Source organism: Corvus kubaryi, unplaced genomic scaffold (assembly GCF_017639235.1).
Source record: "Corvus kubaryi isolate FWS band 111438036 unplaced genomic scaffold, C.kubaryi_AGA036_p1.0 137, whole genome shotgun sequence".
In the NCBI taxonomy this organism is placed as follows: domain Eukaryota; kingdom Metazoa; phylum Chordata; class Aves; order Passeriformes; family Corvidae; genus Corvus; species Corvus kubaryi.
The window spans coordinates 12,919,020-12,940,417 of NW_024580671.1; the positions used below are offsets into that span (position 1 = coordinate 12,919,020).

The window sequence follows — 21,398 nt, forward strand, 5'->3', positions numbered from 1 at the left end:
CTCCAGAAAAGGGTTCTCTCGCTTTGTAAAAAGCTTTTATACTGATGAGTTTTGGTGCTACAAATAGAAAACGTAAAACTTACTCATTCCCTAGGGAAATAGTGAGCCTGATCCATAGCTTGGAGGGATCCTAGGATTGTTGCTCTATGCCAAAATATACCAGTGATGATGTAGGCTTTTTTACTCACAATCAACTACAATATTTTGAATCACAAGGATCTTGTAAAAATTGCAAATCATAAACACGGTTCTGACCTTGAGTTAGAAATTTCACTTCCTGAAAATATTTTTTTTAAAAATGGTAGGAATGATGTAATTTTCCAGGAACCAGATAGGAAGGAAAAGAGAGTAAGTATGTTTTCTGGCCAGAAGATTGATGGTGATACTCACATTTGAAGGGAGGAATTTGCCTTGACTCATAGGAAATATCTTTGTTCTTGGGGATTTAAAAACAGCCTTTGTGGAACAAAATAGATGGCCTGAACTATGCCTGTGTTTTGAGGAAGGATAACTTTGCCTATTGAAAAGAATAACAAGGTGAAGAAGTATGTTAATGGAATGTGAGGCTGTTTTCATTTTTCTTTATAGTTGGCTGCACCAAAGGCAGATGATAGTGGTGAATTACTTTAAAGATCATAGCAACACAGAAATTGCAAGAAGTTTAGATTTTGAATAGTTAATTTGGATCATGTTGCTGTTGCCAAGTTGTTCACTTATCTGGAAGACACAAAAATGGATAAATTCTTTGCTTTGAAGAGATTTATAGTCTTAACAATGGCGATCTCATGTGATATTGGTACTAGCTGTCACACATTTACCTTCACTTTTTTTAAACGAACCACAAAGTTAACATGGATTAATTGAGGCACAAACAGAAAGAGAGCTGCAAATCCCCTCCGAAATCCAGTGAAGGTCTTCACTTATCGTCTAACCACATTTTCTACACAGAAGAATGTCTGGGAATTATTAAAATCATCTTCAAACCTGACAGCATCATTATTACAGTCCTAAGGATGCTTTTATTGCAGGAACATAAGCAGCTGTACTCCAAGTGCAATGACACTGCTGGAGAAGAAGACCAGCACTTGGTCCAGCCTTGCCTGAACTTAAAAGTCAAAGTTGGCCTTCCCTGCACAGTGCTTGGGGCTCTGGGGATCCAAAATAAGTGTTTGCTTTAAGTAGCTTGAATGGTGTCACTAATGCTTATTTTAAAGTAGTTTTGGACTCCAGTCTAAAACAAGTTTGTTTGTTTTTTTCCCAAGACCTCCTATACAGAATTAATTTGGAAACAGAAGAAAGAAATTGGAGCTCAAACTTTGCATTGAAACGAGCAAGTAACCAGGACATGTGCTGAGAAAGGTGACAGAGAGAATCCCTGTGGCTTGAGAAGACCCCAGCTCCCAGGCCTGCTGTGGATACCTATTACAAACTGTGCTGCATCTTTACCAAAACTGCTCTCGTGATATTTTCCATATACCTGCGTGTGTTTCACAGCATCAGAGAGGGCACGGCGTCAGCATGGCCAGGAAGGCCAAGCATGGCAAAAACAAACTGTGCCTCTGGGGGTGCATTTTCCAGGCATTTGGCTTTTGAACACACCGGTTTTTCAGCTTTATGAGCTCTTACAAATATTCCCAGACATTCCTTTAGCTGCAGCAGTCAAGGAATTTCTCATAGATGTCCTTTCACAGTAAACGTTTTGAGGAACTTCTCAGCTAATGGACCTGAAGGTGTTCCGGGGAGGACATGGCCACTTTTGGAAGGAGTCTTTCAGCAGGAGAATTAGGAAGACAAAGGCAGGCGACTCGAGGTGGCCGCGGTGTGCATGCGCTGTGGCTGCCGGGTTTAAAGGCGGGTGCCGCCCCGCCGTGCGCTCGCAGAGCGGCTGCCGAGCAGGGGCAGCGCCGGTGCCGCGGCCGCCGGAGCTCCCCGGGCCCTGGCGCGGGCCGGCAAAGCCGCTGCTATCCGCTGGGTGAAGTCATACGACAGCACACAGAGCAACACCGCTGTGTTTCCTGCCCACTGACTACTTAGTGACCAACACTTCGCAGAAAATTAGGAAAATTCCTGCCTGCTGCTGCTAAGTAGAAAAGTTATGAAAAAGCAACTATTTCCTTTAAATTCACTTCTCATTCTCCTCTTGTTACCATTTTTTTTTTTTTTTTCATTCTGCATGTAAGACCTTTTAACATCATTTTCTGTCTGTTAATTTTCCTGTATAGGAAACACCATCCTGACGTATTTTATTAATCCTTAAAGAGGATCAAATTTAAAAAAAAGTGAAAATATTCAAATTTGGAGGCTATTAACATCCTCTTGAGGATGATTTTCTTGTTTTCCATTTCCTGGCAGAATTTGATTTTGCAAATGAAGCTGACATATGCAAACTCTGATCACATCTTGCTATTAGTTTTATATTTAGACTTAGGAGCATGATTCAGATTTAGCTTGGGATTATCAGAATTTCAGCTGCTCACTTCTTTAACACGGAAAACAGTTCTGCAAGGAAAGCACATATGAGGATAACATCATGATAGATCAATAAGAGCATTATATATCATAACATATTTCTATCAAAGATAAATCAATTCCCACTTGTCTGAAAGGTGCATACCTATCTCCTGGAACAGGAAACACAAAAGAGATAAAGCTATATATTCAAAACCAAATACAGGGAAACAGAAATAAACTAAAGACTTTTCAATTTAGATGTCAAAGAAGTAACATTGAAATCTTTCTGTACACTGTAAACAGGATGGTGGGAAAACTGCAGTGTAGCAGAGGAACACATATTCTCATAAAAGTCCATTTTAAAATCATAGGAATCACAATTTAATTTTGTTACTTCCCTCCATGAACTTTTTCCCAAGAACATATAGTCTCCTTCATATGATGTAAAATGAAAGATGAGAATATGCTGTCACATATCAAAATAAATTGTATTCAACATATATTTGTATCAAAAGATGCAGCATCATTGTAGCCAAAAGGCATAAGAAATAAACAAGACAAGTTTTGTAAGTAGGGATTATATCTTTTATTAGATGAACTGGGGTAAAAAAAAATTAGAAATAAAAAAAGCTTGCAGGAACACAAGCTTTTGTACAGATCTGAAATGGAAGCAGCAAACCAAAGTTTGCTATGAAACTAAGCTTCACTGCACATCACTGAGTGCTCCTTTCCCATTCTCACATCGGGCAGGTGATACATTACCCCTCCCCACACTTCAAGGGATACATTTATCATATCTCTCTATTTTGCTGAGCAAGTACCAGCTACCTTTTCTGCTGGGTGGCCGAACTTACACATGCCCAATTTGGCTTAGAGCAGCTTCCCTCCACTTTTGCCAAGCTTTGCAGTTTGCTTCTACATCTTACCCAGAGACAGACATGTGTGCTCAAAAGTTTGCCTTACTCAGTGTGCAGACCTCTTCTTGCCGGGGTGTGTTAGTGCACCCCATCTCCAAGAATTGTGTCCTGGTTTGTTGCCATCTCTCATGATGTGCTAACACAGAATAATCCAAATGAGTAAAAAACCAAGGGCAAGTTTTACTGAAGCTACATGACAACGATATAAACACTTCAAGCACTAGCGTCACTGGCATGGGAGAAAATAAACACTTCCACAGCAAGAAATAAATCCTTAGAGAAAATTATAGACCCAAGAATGAAATATGAGTGAATTCTATATGACAAAGTATTTTTAGACTGGATAAATGCAGGGGGGTGACAGTCACTTTTGTTAGGAGACGAATATTTTCCAAGAGCTGTTCAACACTAGATTGAAAAGTTATTTTTAAAAGTTTTATTTCATTCTCCAAATGTGCAGTGTGGACTCCAAAATGCTAAGAGAGCACGCAGATAAGTATCCATACTCAAACAGCCCCAGATGGACCACCTAGATTTTGAACATTATCTCAAAAATGAGGGAGGGTACAGTGTGTGCTTACTGTCCCTGCGTCCATAGGGCAAACTGGGATGAGGTCTGGATCAGCATATGGGGCAATGCAGGTGAGTTGGCAGTGGGGTCTTTTAATTAGCAAAGAGCTATGCACTGAAGGTATTGAAAAGGGAAAGTTTTGTCTGTCCCTAATTAATTACATTGGTGCTCCACCTTTCTCACTATGTAATGTGACATAATGGTATTGATAATGCAAGTTAGCCTAAATAAAGGGAAACAAGGCAAGGAAAAGGCAGGGGAAAACCATACACTTCAATCCAAAAATTTTCCAAGCATGAGATTAAAACGATGAGAAAAAATCCCTCCATTTTTAGAAGTCCCAACGCAGCACTGTCGTGTGCAAAAGGCCTGAAGAAGGCGGCCTTTGGTTGTGTAACCCTCGTTTTCACATTACACAGGTCATCAACTCTGTTGTCGCAACATTTTCAGGCAATTGATTACCTGGTTAGGAAGCACAACTTAATGAGTCATGAGCAGCAGTGTTTGTTGAGAGTGGCACGTGTTTGTTTAATCCACATGAGAAAGTAAATATTTGTTTAATCCACATGAGAAATTAAATGAAAAGCATCAGTAGCCTTTTCAAACTAGCTGAACGTCAGAGAAAAGCAAATAATTTTACATTTTTAATACTATATGTTGGCACCAAACCCTTCTCCTACCGGAAAACCAAAAGGCAAACAAGGAGTCAGTGAGTGTTTGTGCCCATAGAGGCCGCATGTGTCACCAGCAACAGCTAGCTGTGAAATTGAAAGCAAATATTTGCTCTGCTTAAAAAATGCTCAGACTGTAATAACTGCATAGTGCTGTAAGCTTCGAGAGCTTCTTGATCATTCACGGATGCTGCCTCTCTGCTTGCAGAATATTTACTGAGCACACGGTGAGGTTCTCAGCAATTGACAATCAGTCACTCCCCTGGTTAAACCCAAAACATTTTCAAACAGAATTATGCATGTGAATCAAGCTCTGCTATACCATATTTTTAGTTTCCTGGTTCCCTGTAGTATGGGCTCCTGGTTCTGTTTGTGGCAGTGGGAATGCCACGAAGTCCCATCCCTCCTTCATTTAAGGTCCTGATTTGGGTTTCTTAAAACCATAATCAAAATCCTGACATTTCCTATGCCAGGCATGCTCCAAGCATTAGGTGGCTTGGGGGGCATTGTGGGACTGGATTTGTCCTGTCTCAACCAAGAAGAATGGAGAGGAGTTTGTGGCTGAGCTCAGCTACTTTTTTCTGTCACAAATCTGCCACTTGGCATCCAGATTTTCCCAACTCTCAATTTTGCACTAAACACAGACTTCAGTGCAAAAAACAAAAAGTGCAAAACCCAAGGAAAATTGCAGAACAGTGCCATTTACCTGGGAGGCAGGAATAAATACAGTTTTATAACCCAGAGAGCTGTGTAGCTCCTGTAGGGCTGTGATCACTGCTGCAGGGAGCTGGAATGAGCTACTGTGCTCCCTCCAGGTCAGCATGTAGAGCATCCTTTCTGCATCTTACCCAAGGTCAGCATCACCAGCCCCTTCCCCCGTGTTATGAGGCAGCCCTCGCCAGGTCTGACAGTGCTGTACCCCTGCCCTGATCCCAAGCACCCCAGTGCTGCTCCTGCCATGGCGTGCCCCCACTGAGGCTGCCTGGGTCCCCGGGAGGGTCCCGCTCTGGGGAAAGGAAACAGCAGGGCAGTGGGGGCTCTTGAGCACCCAGTCTGAGAAGGGGGCATCAAGAGGTGGGATTAAAAATCTCTTGTCCAGTCTCTTCCAGTAGGAAGTCAGGTCCCAGACAAGTTGCTGTAGACAGCTCTCATGAGTTAAAAATGCTAGCTCAGGCTTTAGAGAAGCAAAGCTGCCTGTGCAACACCTGCCCATTTCTGCCTTTGCAATGGCCCTTCTGTGAACAGATCTGAGCTCAAGGCTCAGGATAATGTTGTTCCTAACCTGGATGTGTGCCCCAGCCTGCCTGGAAGGAAATGAGATGGCTATGCCACAGCCTAGTAAGGAGGCATGCTACTCCATGGACTGCTCCTTGCCCCTGGGCCCCTGTAACTTCTGAGCAATTATTTACATCATTACATCTTGGACTACCCATTATGGACTGAATTGCAGAAAGTGCTTCAGCACAGCATTTCTTTTATGCATCTCTCTGCCTTCATTGTCTTCAGGAAGCTTCTGGCCAGCCCTAGCACCGACTGAGATTGTCTAAGAGGTGACTACTCACAGCCCCCCCTGCACATGCATAGAGGGGTGATGGACTCTGCCAAACCAGCACCCCAACTCTTTTTGAAAACAGAAGTTTTAGACTACAATCTTTTAGAAAAGCATCCACAACCTGAACCAGGCAGCATTTGTGATGAATATGAACATTTCAGAACACATTTTCAAAATGCAGTTATGCCTTCCTTTTACATCTGCATTAGGCCACAATGGTAGTACTAAAAACACATTGGGCTTTGTGCACTAGTCCATAACAATATTTCCAATGTGACTTCAGTACCTGAGTGCACAACATTTGCAGGATCAGGCTATGGGTTGCTGCCAAGGCAAGGAAGACAGCGTTTCGAAATGGCCATTTTGGACTATGTATACACTTAGCAAACTAAGTGTATACATAGTCCAACTCCTGCATGAAATACAAGTTCTAAACCCATTCTCAGGAATTTTTTTTAAAATGTTTTTATTATACGAGCCACAGCGGCATCAGCTAATATATAATATACACTACATATCTGTAAATTTTAACCATAAAATAATAATGCAAATTTATATATCCTACATATTGTAATATATCTTTTGCCTTCTGGTTTCTCAGAGCTTTATATACCAAACTGGGAAAGCATGTGTTGCACTCTGATCTTGTAAGAAATTTTTCTACTATCAGTTTCCTCAGGATGCATTTTTTTAAACCAACCTTTAGACTTTTACACGAGTCTTTGAAATTTTATTGCACTTTACCTCTGACGCAGCCCTGTTAAAATATTACTGTTACCTGTTTTCTTCATCTTCTGACTAAGCAACATGAAACAGATGGTGAAACAGGAGGGACCTGTAGATAGATGAGTGAAAGCAGCGGGAATCGAAAGTAATGAATCCCTTTTCCGGTGTGAAGAGCCTCTGCCAATGTTTGAGTTGTGTATGTTCCACTGATAATGATTATCCTGTCTGCTGTAAGAAGGTACACATTTAGTTGTATGCATTGCTAAGTGAACAGCATCTTCTGCTAGCACACATTTGCCAGAAGAGGCTGCAGGATAAGGCAGGTAGACCTGATTCAGGTGTTCAATTTCTGGTCACACCAAGTGTCCCAGATACAACACTAAGGGATGTAAGCCCAGACAGGAGAGGGATTTAAGCACACAGTGTTGAAATACTTTTTTTGTAGGCAAATATACAGCTGCTGGAAGACAATAAAACAGATGCTGGTAAGGAGCAGGTTTAGTTTTCCATCTCCAAAGATGTCAGGAGCTGGTACGAAGGCAGTCCTACCCCTATAGAGGTAAATACCAATAAGTATGGCAGACATGTGAAGTCTCCTCTCTTGTAACGCTGTGCTTCTAGCATTACTATGACTATATAGAATTGTACAAACAGTGGGGAACTGTTCTGGGAAATAAAAGTTGCAGGTGCTGTATCCAGCTGGAGACTGTGAGCAGTCTTATTTTGTACCCAAAACCTAGAGCACCAGGACCTGCATGGGAGATCCTTTCATCCAAAAGAAATGCAACAAAAGGTCTTTTGCTTGTAGCATCCTCTCGAGGACATTAAAGGAAAGGGTATCTACTCTTGAACTAGCTAGTCTTGCTGTAACATTTGATGGGAATTCTAAAGAAATAATGTATTCTCCTTTTTTCTCCCAAGTTTTCAATTTGCAATGGGACTAATAATACTTGCCCCTTGTAGCAAAATACTAGGAGATGCTGAGAAGAATGCTGTGGAAGTTCTAAGTACTTAATGTAATCAATAATTCTACACTATGATAGACTCCTCACTTCAATCTAGTGCACTTAAAAAAAAAATTATGTACTCTAAAGATAATTTCCCAAACACTATCCTTGAAATCAGAGGATTCAGAGATAGAGTACTTAACTAGATTGCAGGAATGCATGCCATTTCTAGTCCTGTAATTAGGCAACAGAGCAGATCTAATCACTTCATTACTGTAATGACAGCTGCTACACGAAGCCCAAAACCAGAGAGAGAAATGGGTTACCACACAGGTACCTCAGAATGTGTTTAAGCATGATTGCTAATAGAGCTGCATACTTTGACATTTTTGTCTGCTATTTGCCTTTTCTCCTCATCCACAGCTTGAGCTCAATAGCCTGTCTGTGAGGCACAACTGGTATTGACCAGCTCCCTGCTGCATGGGAAGCTCAGGGGAAGCAGCTGCACCAGCAGGGCTTGAGACTTCCCTGTCTTGAGCAGATCAGGAAGTGTTGCTATATTTATAACACGAAATTCCAGTGTGTTTAATTTTATTAGTTTAATGCTTTTTCTTTGGAACTTTACTCCTCCATAAACACATAATTAAGGACATGAACATTTAATAACCACTGAACATGTATGCACAGAGCATTGCCTTGGCCTATAGCACTGTCAGAGTCTAGGACTTGTACGGAATATGCAATACCCAAAGCCTTGTAAATGATGGAATAAATTCTGCTTTCACTGATTTAATTAATTTTTGATGAATATTGAATTTGTTTGTATTTTACAGAATTGCAAAATCTAATGTAAATACCAGGAGAAGTGTGGGATGGGTCCTGGGTACCACATGAGGCATCTGCCTGGTCTTACAGATGTGTTAAAAACATCAGATTTTAAATAAACTGACTATTTCTGTCAGATTTCAGCCACACTCCCTGAAATGCCCTCAGGCATGTCAATAGCTTTATTTTGGTTTATTCTTTTAAAAAATATTGGCCATCGAGATGTTCTTAATGGACTTCATTTTAACCTAGTCCTCTACTCCCTGAGTCTGAATTTCTTGTGTGTAAATCTAAGCTTTATTTGTTGTTTGTTTACTGTGGTGATTTAAAGAATTCATCATTTTTCCACCATCCTGAAAATCTTATGTCATCTTATTAGATGGGAATTGTCCAAAAAAAGTTCATTCCTTTTTTCCAAACTCTCTCATTTCATGATGTTTCATGATACCATGACGTCAGCAGAACACATAATTGCAGGATTACACCAAGATCAGTATGTACAACCTGGCTACTTACAGCTCAGCATCTAATTTCACACATAGTCAGGGAAATGAGCACTCTGATTTCTAAAGATACTGAGTTCCCTCAACTCCCATGGATTTAAGCAGCAGTGAGATATGTTCAGCAACTTCAAAAGCTTTTAATTAATGTTATGGACTTTGATATATAATAGTTGGCACCTAAATTCTGAATTCAGTTTTCATTTTTTCTCTTTCATCCATCTATCTATCTATGTATCTATTTATCTGTGTATCTATCTATTTTTTAATCTATCTTCTTTAACAGAGGAGAATTCAATTACTGGGTTCTGCACTAGTGGGCCAGTCCTAGATTAAATAAATTATCTTTAGTATAATTTAATAAAATACATAACTAAGTATTTTTAGTATAATTTAATTCACAACAGTTATCAATTATCTCATGTTTATAGATGCATCCCATTCTCAATAGCTATGCCTTATATGCTGGGACTAGGAGTTGCAATTTGCCAGGACAATTTCTGACAACATGACATCACAGGTATTATCCCTCAAAATGCCAAGCAGGCCCTTGAAGTTACTCTATACAAATGGGGTGGCAAAACCCATCCTTTTCTGGGAGAAAAAAGAGAGGATCTCATATTTATGCTATAACACAACTTGGCATCCTGGTCACCACAAAGTCTGAATTTACTCATTTCAAAAAGATCAAAGTTTTATGGTCTACTCAGACAATACAAACTGGTCTGTAGTGCTATAAATTGACGTCAAGAAGCAATGCCTTAAAGGCAAGTAAATAAAGGAGCATTTTGTTACACTTACTTTTAAAGTGTGTTTAAATGAAACTTTTACTATCGCTGCAGGAATCTATCATATTTGTAAATCTCCGTTGTTTTAGCCACTGCTGTTTCCTTAGCCTCACGCAAGAAGTTTGAAAACTTTGTATCCCAGTAAAACACTTGTTCTGACCAAAGAAAAGAGTTAGAGCAGATGATCAGGAGTTAAGGAGAAAAAGCACAACTACCTGGTTCGTTGCGTGAATTCCTGCATCTGAAGAGGAAGAGCAGAGGACAACTCCTATTAAACCAGGATTACTCACCATCAGTCACACACCATGCTTTGGCCAGGAAACTAACAAGTGATAACATCTCATGGTCTCAGCTTTACTGACATGCATGCAAGATTTCGCAGCCCTGGAAAACTGATTGTCTCAACATGCAGAGTTGGAGGCGGCTGAACACATGTTTAAACACAGTTGATGCTATCAGTGTTCACGAAATCTGTGACAAGTGTGGGCAGTTCTTTTCAGAGTATCATGCAAGACCAGTCATGTACAGATCGTGCATTACGCATCGTAGCTGCTGATGTTCTCCCTTGCTCAGCTGCTAGGCAAAATATCCTCCTCTGCTTATGTCACAGACTCAGCGTTGGGACCCTGCTAGCACCAGAAGGCTTTTAACATGGTGATAGATATCCAAGAAACCTTTATTTTTGTTTGCTAGCAAATCCTGACATGGCAGACTAGAGAATCCATAGATACCTGTTGAAACATTTACTTTATTTCCAAGAAGAAATTTGTACTGTGCAGTCAATGGCTTGCTGTTCCACCCTGAAAGACTTCACCCACACTAGCAAGCCCCATAGTATGTTTGGGCTTGAACCACACTGAGCCCAAGTAGGTACCAGTATTTTGTTTGTCCTTGCAGCACTTCTCCAAGACTTTTTGAGCCCACAGTCTCTGTGAAGCCTTTGTGGGAAAGGAATCTCCCTGTCTAATTACTTCCTTTAAGAGGACCAGTACTGCCCCCTCCTTTGAGCAGCTCCATGGCTAAGACACTGCATTATCAAACCTAAGCCTGTTGGCTCTCTGCAGCAGATGGGCACAAATTCCTCTTTCAAAAAAAACCCAGTGAACAAACAAAAAAAAAAGGTCCCACAATTCTATGTACATTTTAGTTCAACTTGATTTAGATGTAATACTCAGGTGCAAAAATAGCCATTGCCTACACCCTTTGCTTTCTTATCACTCTTGACTATTCTTGAAGGGCAGTCAGAGACTTCAAATATGTTCAAGGTCACTTTCTAGCAGCAAGGACCTCTGAAAAATACAGGATTTTTCTTCTTCAGCTGGCTTTACACTTCTGATCTGTTCTCTTTTATTCTCCTCTCTTTCACACAAGCACTAACACCTAAGTTCAAGCATGCCAATGACGGATGTACTAAAATAGAGGTGAAGAGAACTCTGTAAGCACCTCCAGCTCCACCTGTCAGGCTCATCACATCAGCCGTGAATTCCTCTGCCCCAGGCACAGCCACCTCCAACTCCAGCAACTCCGTTCCCCTGGGCTGTAGCCATATATTTGCCCAAGGGTAAAATAGTCGAACGGATAATCATACAAAATTAATGACACTCTGTCATCAGCTTTGTTTCAGGTGCAAGAATTGTGTCTGGAATGCCTGGTAGGCTTTGCTGTAATTTGAAAGCAAAAGACAACAAAGAAGACAAACAAGCCCCACTTTCACTGAAATGCATGCCAAATCAAACAGCATTCTGAAACTGCATGGTGAAAATTGCTTAATGTTCACACGTGCAATAATTTAGTCCACCAAAGAAGTCTTTTGATTTAAGTTCACTTTTATTATGTAGATATATTTTTTGTTGCATACCAGCAGTTTACATTAGACAGTATAAGTTAGTCAATAAGCATGTTTTCGAAGGGCAGTACAAAAGGGAATTTTCCAGACTCTGGAAGAACATTGCACTTCAGAGGGTAGTTCTGAAAATGAACATGGCTGTTGATTCATTTTAGGCAGGCAAAATATAATCTAAAGGATATTTGGAAGTTGCAGGTCTGAACAAAAGCAGAATGAGAATGGTGTTACCACAAAGAGAGGAAGGTTCAGGGTTATTTCAGAAGAAAGAAAAGAGGATCCATTTTGACTAGATAAAAGTGCATTGAAAGGCATCCAAGAAGAGAACTACCAGTTTGAGATGGGCAACAGAAGAAAAATGTAACAGTAAATTCCTGAATCTTTCTGGTATATCTCTAATCCAGAAATAGGAATGAGATAATGAGTGAAAAGAATAAAGAGAAAGACACAGGAGGGTGAATAGGGTCAATAAGTAGTGACTGTTATGAAAACCTGTTGAAAAAAGCTTACAAGAAACCATAAAACTAGAAGATGCTTGCCACAAGCATCAAGGTTTCACAGCATATCAAGGCAAATAGAACCAACAGTGATAAAAAATCAGAGGGGTATTGAGAGGAAGAGTTGAGAAATTTGAAATACTAAAGGTACAAAGTAAAATAGTTTCCATTTCTGAGAAGTGCTGCCATTTTTGTGGAGCTGTGTTAAGATATATTAAAAATATATTTTTAAAAGTTCTATGAAAAATAATTACCTCGATTCTAAGAATGCACATGACAGGGTAAGAATCAAATAGCCTGCCTTTACAACCATAACAGGAAAGATGGTAGCAAACACATCAAATCAATGATCATTCACCTGATAGCCTGATATATGTTTTGTTTAAAGAAACAAAGTAGTTTCCTCTTATCCCCTACAGCAATGCCACCTGACCCCATCCACTATATAATACACACTTTTATTCAACAATCTGGGGGAGAGATTGATTTTCAGTTTACCATATATAAGTCTAACAGAGTCAGAGTGGATTGCAAATACCTTCTTTTCTGCTTTCAGGCATAGTAACTTGCACTGAGGGCTGGATGGGGAGTGAAGTCCCTGACTTGCACCCCAGTCCCACATCTTTTGTCAATCTGAAATTTCTCTGGAACTGCGTATGATTCTGATGTGAGCCCCAAGAGGTTTATTCACATGAGTAAGCTTAAAAGATCAGTCCTTGGCTTAATGCCCTTGTTCAGCTAGCTCTTCCTCAGGCTTCACTTTCAATACTGGGATGATAGGGCTCTTGTCCTAGCAGGTTGCAATTGGTGCTAATTAAATTGCTGTTTGCACAGCGCTTCACATTCAGAGAACTCTGGGGTCCTCAGCACAGGAGACACATGGGGCTGTTGGAGCTGGAGGGCCATGATGATGATCACAGGTATGGAGCACCTCTCCTATGAGAAAAGGCTGAAAGAGTTGGTGTTGTTCAGCTTGGAGAAAAGAAGGCTCCAAGGAGACCTTATTGTGGCCTTTCAGTACTTAAAGGGTGCTTATAAGAAAGAAAACGACAAAACTTTTAGCAGGGCCTGTTGCAATAGGACAAGGGGTGATGGTTCTAAACTAAAGGAGGGTCAATTTAGATTAGATATAAGGAAAAAGAGGGTGGTGAAACACTGGAAGAGGTTGCCCAGAGGGGTGGTGGATGCTCCATCCCTGAAAACATTCAAGGTCAGGCTGGATGGTGCTCTGAGCAACTTGATGTAGCTGGGGATGTCCCTGTTCATTGTTGGGGGTTGGACTAGATGACCTTTAAAGGTCCTTCCAATCCAAACTGTTATATGATTCTGTGAACTGCCGTACTGAAAAAAAAAAAGTGGTGAAAGCACCAAAACAGGAATCCAATTTGTATATGCAAAGTCAGTAATTTGAAAACCACAGTTCTTCATTTGTGTCATCTGACTTTTTGGCCTGACATTTAGGAGACTCAGTAGTGGAAATTCCAGAGCAAGTACCTCAAGAAGTTTCTGAGAGAGTTGCCATGAAAGCTTCCCAGAAGCCATTACCCTCCATGGGTGGCCAGGCAAACTGCCCCCAAACCCACACGCTCCATCATCCTTTCATTTGTTGCCTTGTGATACCCCATGCAAGTCATGTGTTCAGTAGAGGAGGGAGCCAAGGACAGCTGCAACACCATTTTGCTTCAGGTTAGTTCTTAAAAAGTTTTTTCCAAGACAAAAAGCTCATACAATGCTTTCTAGAGATTAGTATGGAAATAACAAGCTACAGCATCGAATTCCCTGTTCATTTTGCTTTGCCCCAGCAGGAAACGCTCTGACCTCTTGCACAAATGGCAGCATTTTGAGCATATACATTTTGCATGACAAAACAGGGAATCGGGTAACACAACAATGTCCCCAAACCATTTCAAGCCACAGAAATCCGGCCTTTCTGCCAGGATGGGTTCTCCTATGGCCAGCCGTGGCGTGAAAAGAGAGAGAAAAATGATTGTTGCTGTAAAAAGAGTAAAAACTTAAGGTTTTTTAAAAAGAAAGGTGCTGAACGTCCATGAGACCGGGGAGCAGGGCGTGCCGGGGGCCCCGCGGGTGCCCAGCCCGGACACGTGTGCCGCTCCGCGCAGTCTCCGCGTCCCAGCACCTGGCGGCGCGGCCGCGGCCCCGGCCCCGGCCCCGGCCCCCGCCCCCGCCCCCGCCCCGGCGCGCTCCCGCCAGCCCGCCCACCTCCAAATGCACACACCCGCGGCGGGAGGAGGAAGGGCATCTTCCCCGCCTTCGCCAATTTAATTTCGCGCCCCATCCTCGCCCCTTTTTCTTCTCCTTCTTTTTTTTTTTTTTTTAATTTAATTTTATTATTATCCCAGTCATTATTTGTCGGGGTGCTCCAGCCGGCTCCCGGCGGAAAGGGTGGATCGCTTCTCAGAGGATCCCCGCGGCTCCTGGGGAAGGTAGGCAGCAGCTAATGCAGTCGGAGGGATGGGGCCGCGGCTCCCCGCGCACCCTTTGTCTCCGCGCCGCGGCCGCGCAGCGCGGGCCGGAGCCCGGAGCCCGCCGCCGCCCGCGCTTTGTCCCCGCCGTCTGCGCAACCCTCCCCCCATCCCCGCAAAACGTGTCTGCTCGCCCCTGGTGCTGCCCAGTGCGAACCCTAAAAATGCAGGCAGCGAGCCGGGAGGGGCTGGGGGAGCCCTGCGGGGCGGAGGGAACGAGGGAACAGGGCGGCCATGCGGCATCTCCCGCGGCCGGAGCGCGATGCTGCCCTAGCCGAGTGCTGAGGCGAGCATGGGAGAAAACCCACAAACAAACAAAAACCGCAGAAATAAAACAAAAACCTGGCAGTCGGCTCCGGCTTCCGCTGGCAGCGAAAAAAAAAAAAAATAGCATTAACAAATGAGTTTGTCCCTGATGGCGGCCGGGCCGCGCGTGCCGCAGCCCCCACCGTGCCCTGGGAACGTTCCTGGCTTTCCCTTAAACCCAGCACTGCCACGGGGTCAGTGCAAGTTTTACAGAAAATGCAGGCTGGGCCCACGGCGCGCACGCGTGTGCATGGTGCCCGTAAATACATAGTACCAGCTGAGGTGGTCGCTTTTAATGAGCACAGGCGAGAACAAAAAGAGGCCGGAGTGAATGCCTGCGTGTGCAGTGGCTCACGTGTGTGTACACGTCCAGCTCGCTCTGGTGGCAGGGGGCTTATTCCATTATTTTGCAGAGTTCGTAGTGCAACCTGTAGCTAGGATGTGTCTGTCTCCTTGTGAAAGAGGAGACGATGAGGTGTGTTTTGTTTATGTGACATTGGAAGGACTGAAATAAACCCTGGATCTGGCAGCTCGTTTTATGGAAGGAGAAGCTATAGTCTCCTTGTGCCACCCGCTGAACTCACCTCATGTCCTTAGGCTGTTCAGCGTCCCAGACCGCTGTGGGGCATTTCTACCAACCTCTAGTCCAAATTGTAAATAGGAACCTGTGCTTTAAGGTGCTTCATTCACCTTCTGGTTTGTTTGGCTTTCATATGTGCTTGAAAGGCAAACTAACATAGAACAGACATTGTTCTAGTGTAAGAAAAAGATACATGTTAGTTGATAAAATATATTGCAGGAATAAAAAACAAAACAAAGAAAAAATTCCCTGCCTTCTGAGTCTAACCTTCAGAAATCAAAAGTAAAAACAGCGACAGGAGGAGAAAGAAATCATCTAAATTTTACTTCATTTGCTACCAAAACACCAACTGTGTTTAAAAAGCCTCTGGAAGGAAATTCCATCTGTTGCTGAAGGATATAGGTATCAGTAAGTGCCCTTTCCAGGCTAGGAGCCCCTGCCGAAATGGCGCTGAAATCCGCTTTGCAAAACCTGCGTGAAATCGCCGAACTGCCATATTGCTGGTAAGCAGAGGCCTTCTGCTGAGGCTCGGTGGAAATTCACTGACTAAAGTGGGATCTGCTTCACTGTCATACAGAATGACTCCTATTTGACTTTGCCTTTTTGGAAGGTCGGGTTTTTTTCTTTTTAAGAGGCACCATAGAGAGAGCACTTCACTGAAGCACACTGCAGCATCCTCTGTCTTGTCACTTGAGACTATTTATGCTGTAGTTGGACCAACTGGGCTCTCCAGCCCGGCTGAGGATGGGAGACAGTTGCTGGCAGTGAGCGCCAAGCTGCACACACCCGTATGCAGCAGATTATCCCCGGAGTTGTTTGAGGCTTTCTGCAGACTGCTGTAAAACATGGAGGATCGATTGTCCTTCGTGCCCAAATCCTGCTTTTTACAAGGGTTTTAAAGAATGGAAGGGGGAGGCAGTGCTCTCTCGGCCTTCCTGCCTGCAGGCTGCTCATCCTGGGTCTCTGTCCTACATTTTGTCTGTGTTAGCTGTTTTGGGAGGTTGTTCTTTAGCAGGGTAAGAGTGGTGGCCGAGCAGAAATGGGACTCTCCTCCTTCCTGTGCTCTCCTCTCTCTTTTTAGCATCTTGCTCGTTTCTGTTGGAATCTGCATAGGGAGCAGCATGACAATAACCATCGCTTAAAAGTTTGTATTTTGAAGACAGGTGTATGTTGTGGAAATATTTAAGTATTTTAAGCCTGAATTCAGTTTTCCTTCTGATGCATACTTACTGCTGTGACCTTAATCCAATCGAAGAAGTTTGAGCAGCTCTCTTGGGAAAAAGGGCAGCTTTTTCATGTTTTACAGTTAACTCTCATAGTATTTGTCCAAGCTTATCAGGTAAATATTGCTCTGAGTCTCTTACAGTCAAGAAAATTGAGGCAGAGAAATTGCTTGTAAACTGGGGCAGAATAAAAGTGAGTTACACATGAATTTATACAAAGGATTCTTCCTTCTGTAGTACAAAATTTATTTAAATGGGAATTTCAGAGCTGCTGTTTAACCCTTAGAAATACATCTGGGTAGTGTGTTTTGTTGCAGTGACCCATAAAGCCCCACTCATACAGCATTTCCACTTTCTGTGGAAGACAAGAGCGCGTTTATTTGTGGTGGTGCGTTGTGGGATCTCTTCTGCTGAGAGGATTTCACAAAGAAATATAATTAGGAAAAAATGTGACTATATTCCTTGCCAAATGCCTTTCCTAAATTGACTGGGAAGGGCTCAAAACAAAAATGTACTTAAAACCATTTTCTTTTATGGCTCATCTTTAAATGTTTTGCCTAAAGTAATGAATCACTGGGTGAATCAGACTGGGATTTTATGGTTTCTTATTTGCCTGCCTTTGATCAGCTGAGTAGCCTGTCGAGACTTAATTTGGGACTGTCTTCCCTTTCTTTATGGCAGCATGGAAGGGCAGTGTGGAGAGCAATGGGGCAGAGTAGGAGCATTTTCCTATTGCAGCACAAGGTCATGCACTACCACGAGGAAGGTTGACAATCCACGTTTGTTCTCATCACTTCTGTTTTACAGCATCCTTTTCTGAGCTTCCTTACCAAGACTTCTATCACTTTTTTTCCCACCCCCCATCTTATCTTTTAACTGTTTGCATCCTGCATGCCGTGGGGCTGTGAGAGAGAGGAGCCTGGGGATGAGAGGTGGTGGCTTGCGGACACCAAGCAAACGGCTGCAGCAGCTCGAAGGCCTTCTGGCCACCACGCTGCCCTCATCCTGGTGCTGTTGCTGATGGGCAGGACAGGCGTGTGCCAGCACTCTTTTGGTTCTCTGTGGCGCCCTGGGCCCAGCCGGGACACCACTGGGGTCATGGTGAACCCGCTTCCTTCCACTGCTCCTGTGGCTGCAGCCTGCTGCAGAGGGGCAGAGCTGAGGAGCTGGAGGCAATGACATTTCAAGCACTGCAGATGTTTGCTCAGTGAGTGTGAGTCAGTTTTTAATTTCCAAGCTCTTGTTATCTCAGTGGCTCTTCTCTAATCTCTCCATTTTGTCCTTCCTGTAGATGAGGAGTAAATCTGGAGCTTTATGTTCCTCATGTCAGGTGTCACTAACGTGGAACAAAAAGGAGATAGTTGTTTCCCTGCCTCCCAATGTGATACTGTTACGTATAAAGCCTATTCTTGCTTTTTGTCATTTAAGTGAATAGTCTGTACAGAGAGTTTCAGGCTCTGTGTTTCATTATTTATATCCATGATGTCTTACTGGTTATATCACTCTCCTTTGAAAGAATTTTCAAAAGTATGAGCAAAGAAAGACGTATCACATCTCAGGCTTTGCAGGAATAAAAACAGCTTGTGTGAAATTCAAGTGCAGGGTTCTGATGACTTGTAACCAACCAAGAGGAGTTCTTGCAAAACTCTCTTTGAGAAGAAAGTTGAGTCACATTTTGTCTTCTGAGCAAATTAACTTGAATTCCATAGTTAAAAGTGCTTAGTGTGTCTTGGATATTTACCAACCCCAGGACAGTTGGACTGCGGGAAGCACGCAGTGAGTGAAGTGCCCAGTGAGTGTGAAAGGGCACATTGCAGAAACCATACCCAGAGATGGACTAGATGTTGTCCAGCTTGACCACTTACCCAAATGCCTCTCACATACTGGGTCAGCTTTTGGGCAGCCATGTGCCTTAAGATGACACTTCTTGAACTGTGTCATTTACAGGATATGTAAAAATGGCATGTGAAATAAGCGGTTGTGATTACTACCAGGAGTAATCTAAAAAGGACATGATGTTCTTTTTAGAAACACAACTTCCGGTGACATGTTTTCTGAGATTACACCTCTTCCATTTACGGCCTAGAAAGGATTCATGCATAAACCAGAAGAAATAAAGATAGATTGTCCGTAGTATCATATTTTTTTTCAAATACGAAGTTTTTGATCCCATTACTTCTCTTGTGGAATTTTAACAGTCTAGAAAACTGGAGTTGCAGGGATTTTTTCTTACGTTTCACAAGTCAACAGAGAAAATTACCACAGTTCTTGGAATGTGTTTTAATGGCTTGTGAAGGTCTCAGTGCCCTTGAAAATAATAAACTCATTTTATCTTCTTGTGTCATCTCATAGTCCTCCTGAAGTTGTGACCAGTTGTAATCTTTCCCATATTCTGCAAGGAGCACACAACAAATAAATTATCTGTAATGGCTTTTACAAGACATATCATGGGATGTTTAAAGAGAAAGCTAAGCTCCTAGGCCAGAGCAGTGCTTTTTCTACCAAACAGAATGTCTAAACAGAGGGGCTGGCTCAGCTACCAAACACAGACCCTTGAGGTTCCTTTTGAAGCGTCATTAGCTCTTTGCTGGTTTTCTCTTGGGGTGATGCCTTCTTCAAGAAGGAGCGCTTGCACATCTGAATAGAAAAATTTGAAGTAAGAGCAAAATTCTAATTTCTCCTTTATGATTTACTAGGTGTATGTCTGGAAAGAGAGGTGTGACGGCAGGTCTCTGGAAGTTTTCCTTTTGAGAGGTTTAAGGCTGGACAGAGTAGTAGGCACAGTGACTGAGGTGTTTGGGATTTCTGCAGTCACTATTCACATGATTATTTACTGTCTTTCAATGTGAATTAGGAATAAAGCTCAGTCTAGGAACTCTTGCCAACATAGCATTTTTATTTGCATTTCTTTTAAGACATTTCTTGAATGAAAAGGCCATAAAAGTACAAATACTACCCTGCTGCTTCCCATATAGCTCAGCATCACCATATGGTGAATTTTTATTAGTTGAAGCAATTTTGGGGTTTTTTCCCACAGCACTTAGTGGCATGTACACCTGAGGTGGCAACTTGCTTAGCTCAGCTATCCCAGTGTTGAATCTCCTTTTGGGAGCAAAGCTATTGCAATTGCAGGGAACAGCTCTGTGTTACTGCACACCCCTCCCATGGGTAGGGGTGGGGTTGTCCTCAGCAGCACCAGGCTCCGCTGTAGAGGCCAAGTGACAGGCCTGGAGTGGACGCCTGACTTGTGGGGAATGAAGCTGATTGACATGAACCCTAACCTTTGGGATTTTAGATTTTATTTAGACTCTGATTTGTCACATGGGTGAATTCCAAGTTTAGAGTAGGTGATTTGGGGATGAAATTCGTGTGACCACCAATACTCCACTGACTGTGGAGGGTGCCCCGAGTAATTAGCAGTAACAAAGGGTTTTCTCTGTATATCTCTAAGATATCAATGAAGTTATCATTACAAAAATTTTGTGATTTGCATAGTGTTTTATTCCAGGTATCACACTTCTATCACCCTTTGTCTCTGAATCTTCAAGCACCTCATAAACTGAGTTAGTGTTGCTCTTATCAGCTTAATTTGATGGGTGGAGGTGCTAAGGACATGTTGGTTTTACTTTGCCAAAGATCTGTGATGAGTTCATGCCATGACAATGAAAACTTCAGTTCCCAGCCCCACCACTCTCTCCTCACCCGCCTCATGTTTTGACACTGACATCAGGTTTTCTCATACTTGGAAGTGCTATGCATTATTTCATTCAAGAATTTTTTTTGTTTGTTTCAGGGTTTTGTTTTGGTGATTTTTTTAGTAAAGCACTTACCTAGCAAGAAGCTGAGGTATATTCAGAAATGTGCCCAGTGTCATGCTGCTTCATGAGCAACTCGTCTGACTGGAACATGGACTCTGCTGAAATGATTGCCGGTTTTTCAGCTTGCTCTAAGATTTTGCTCTGTCTTATAGAATCACAGAAGGATTTGGGTTGGAAAAGACCTTCAAGATTTTCTTGTTCCAACCCCTCTGCCATGGGCAAGGACACCTTCCACTACACCAGGTTGTGCAAAGCCCTATCCAGCCTGGCCTTGAACAGTTCCAGAGATGGGGCATCCACAGCTTCTCTGGGCAACCTGTTCCGGTGCCTCACAACCCTCACAGCAAAGAATTTCTTCCTATTATCTAACCTAAACCTGTCCTCTTTCAGTTTAAAGCCATTCCCCCATTTCCTATCACTACATGCCCTTGTGAACAGTCTTCATTCAGTTAGTTCTCTGTAGAAGCAGAGTTCTCGTTGAAACAGACAAAGATTGTCACTTCCGCGTGGCAAAGATTGCTTGGGAATAGAGCAGGGAGCTGTGTTCCTGCCAGTCTGGTCCTGCAGTGTTTCAGTGACAGAGGGGCAGAGGGCGAAGCTGGAGCCACGTCAGTGAGCTGTGCAGCCAGCTCTCCAGCGTGCTGCTTACCTCACACCACTGCTAATTTCAGCACCTGCTTTTGAAACACTTAATGGGGAA

At 42.7% G+C, this 21,398-nt stretch overlaps 1 protein-coding gene across 2 annotated transcripts in view; it reads left to right on the top strand.

Annotated features, from left to right (window-relative positions):
- Positions 1-14,509: 14,509 nt before the first annotated feature.
- The window catches only part of SLC38A1 (solute carrier family 38 member 1), a 42,094-nt gene continuing 35,205 nt past the window's right edge, over positions 14,510-21,398 (top strand). For both annotated transcript variants that reach the window (XR_006014405.1, XM_042017910.1), the window contains exon 1: positions 14,510-14,732. The gene's annotated coding sequence lies outside the window, so the exon portion shown is untranslated. The remainder of the gene's footprint in view (positions 14,733-21,398) is intronic.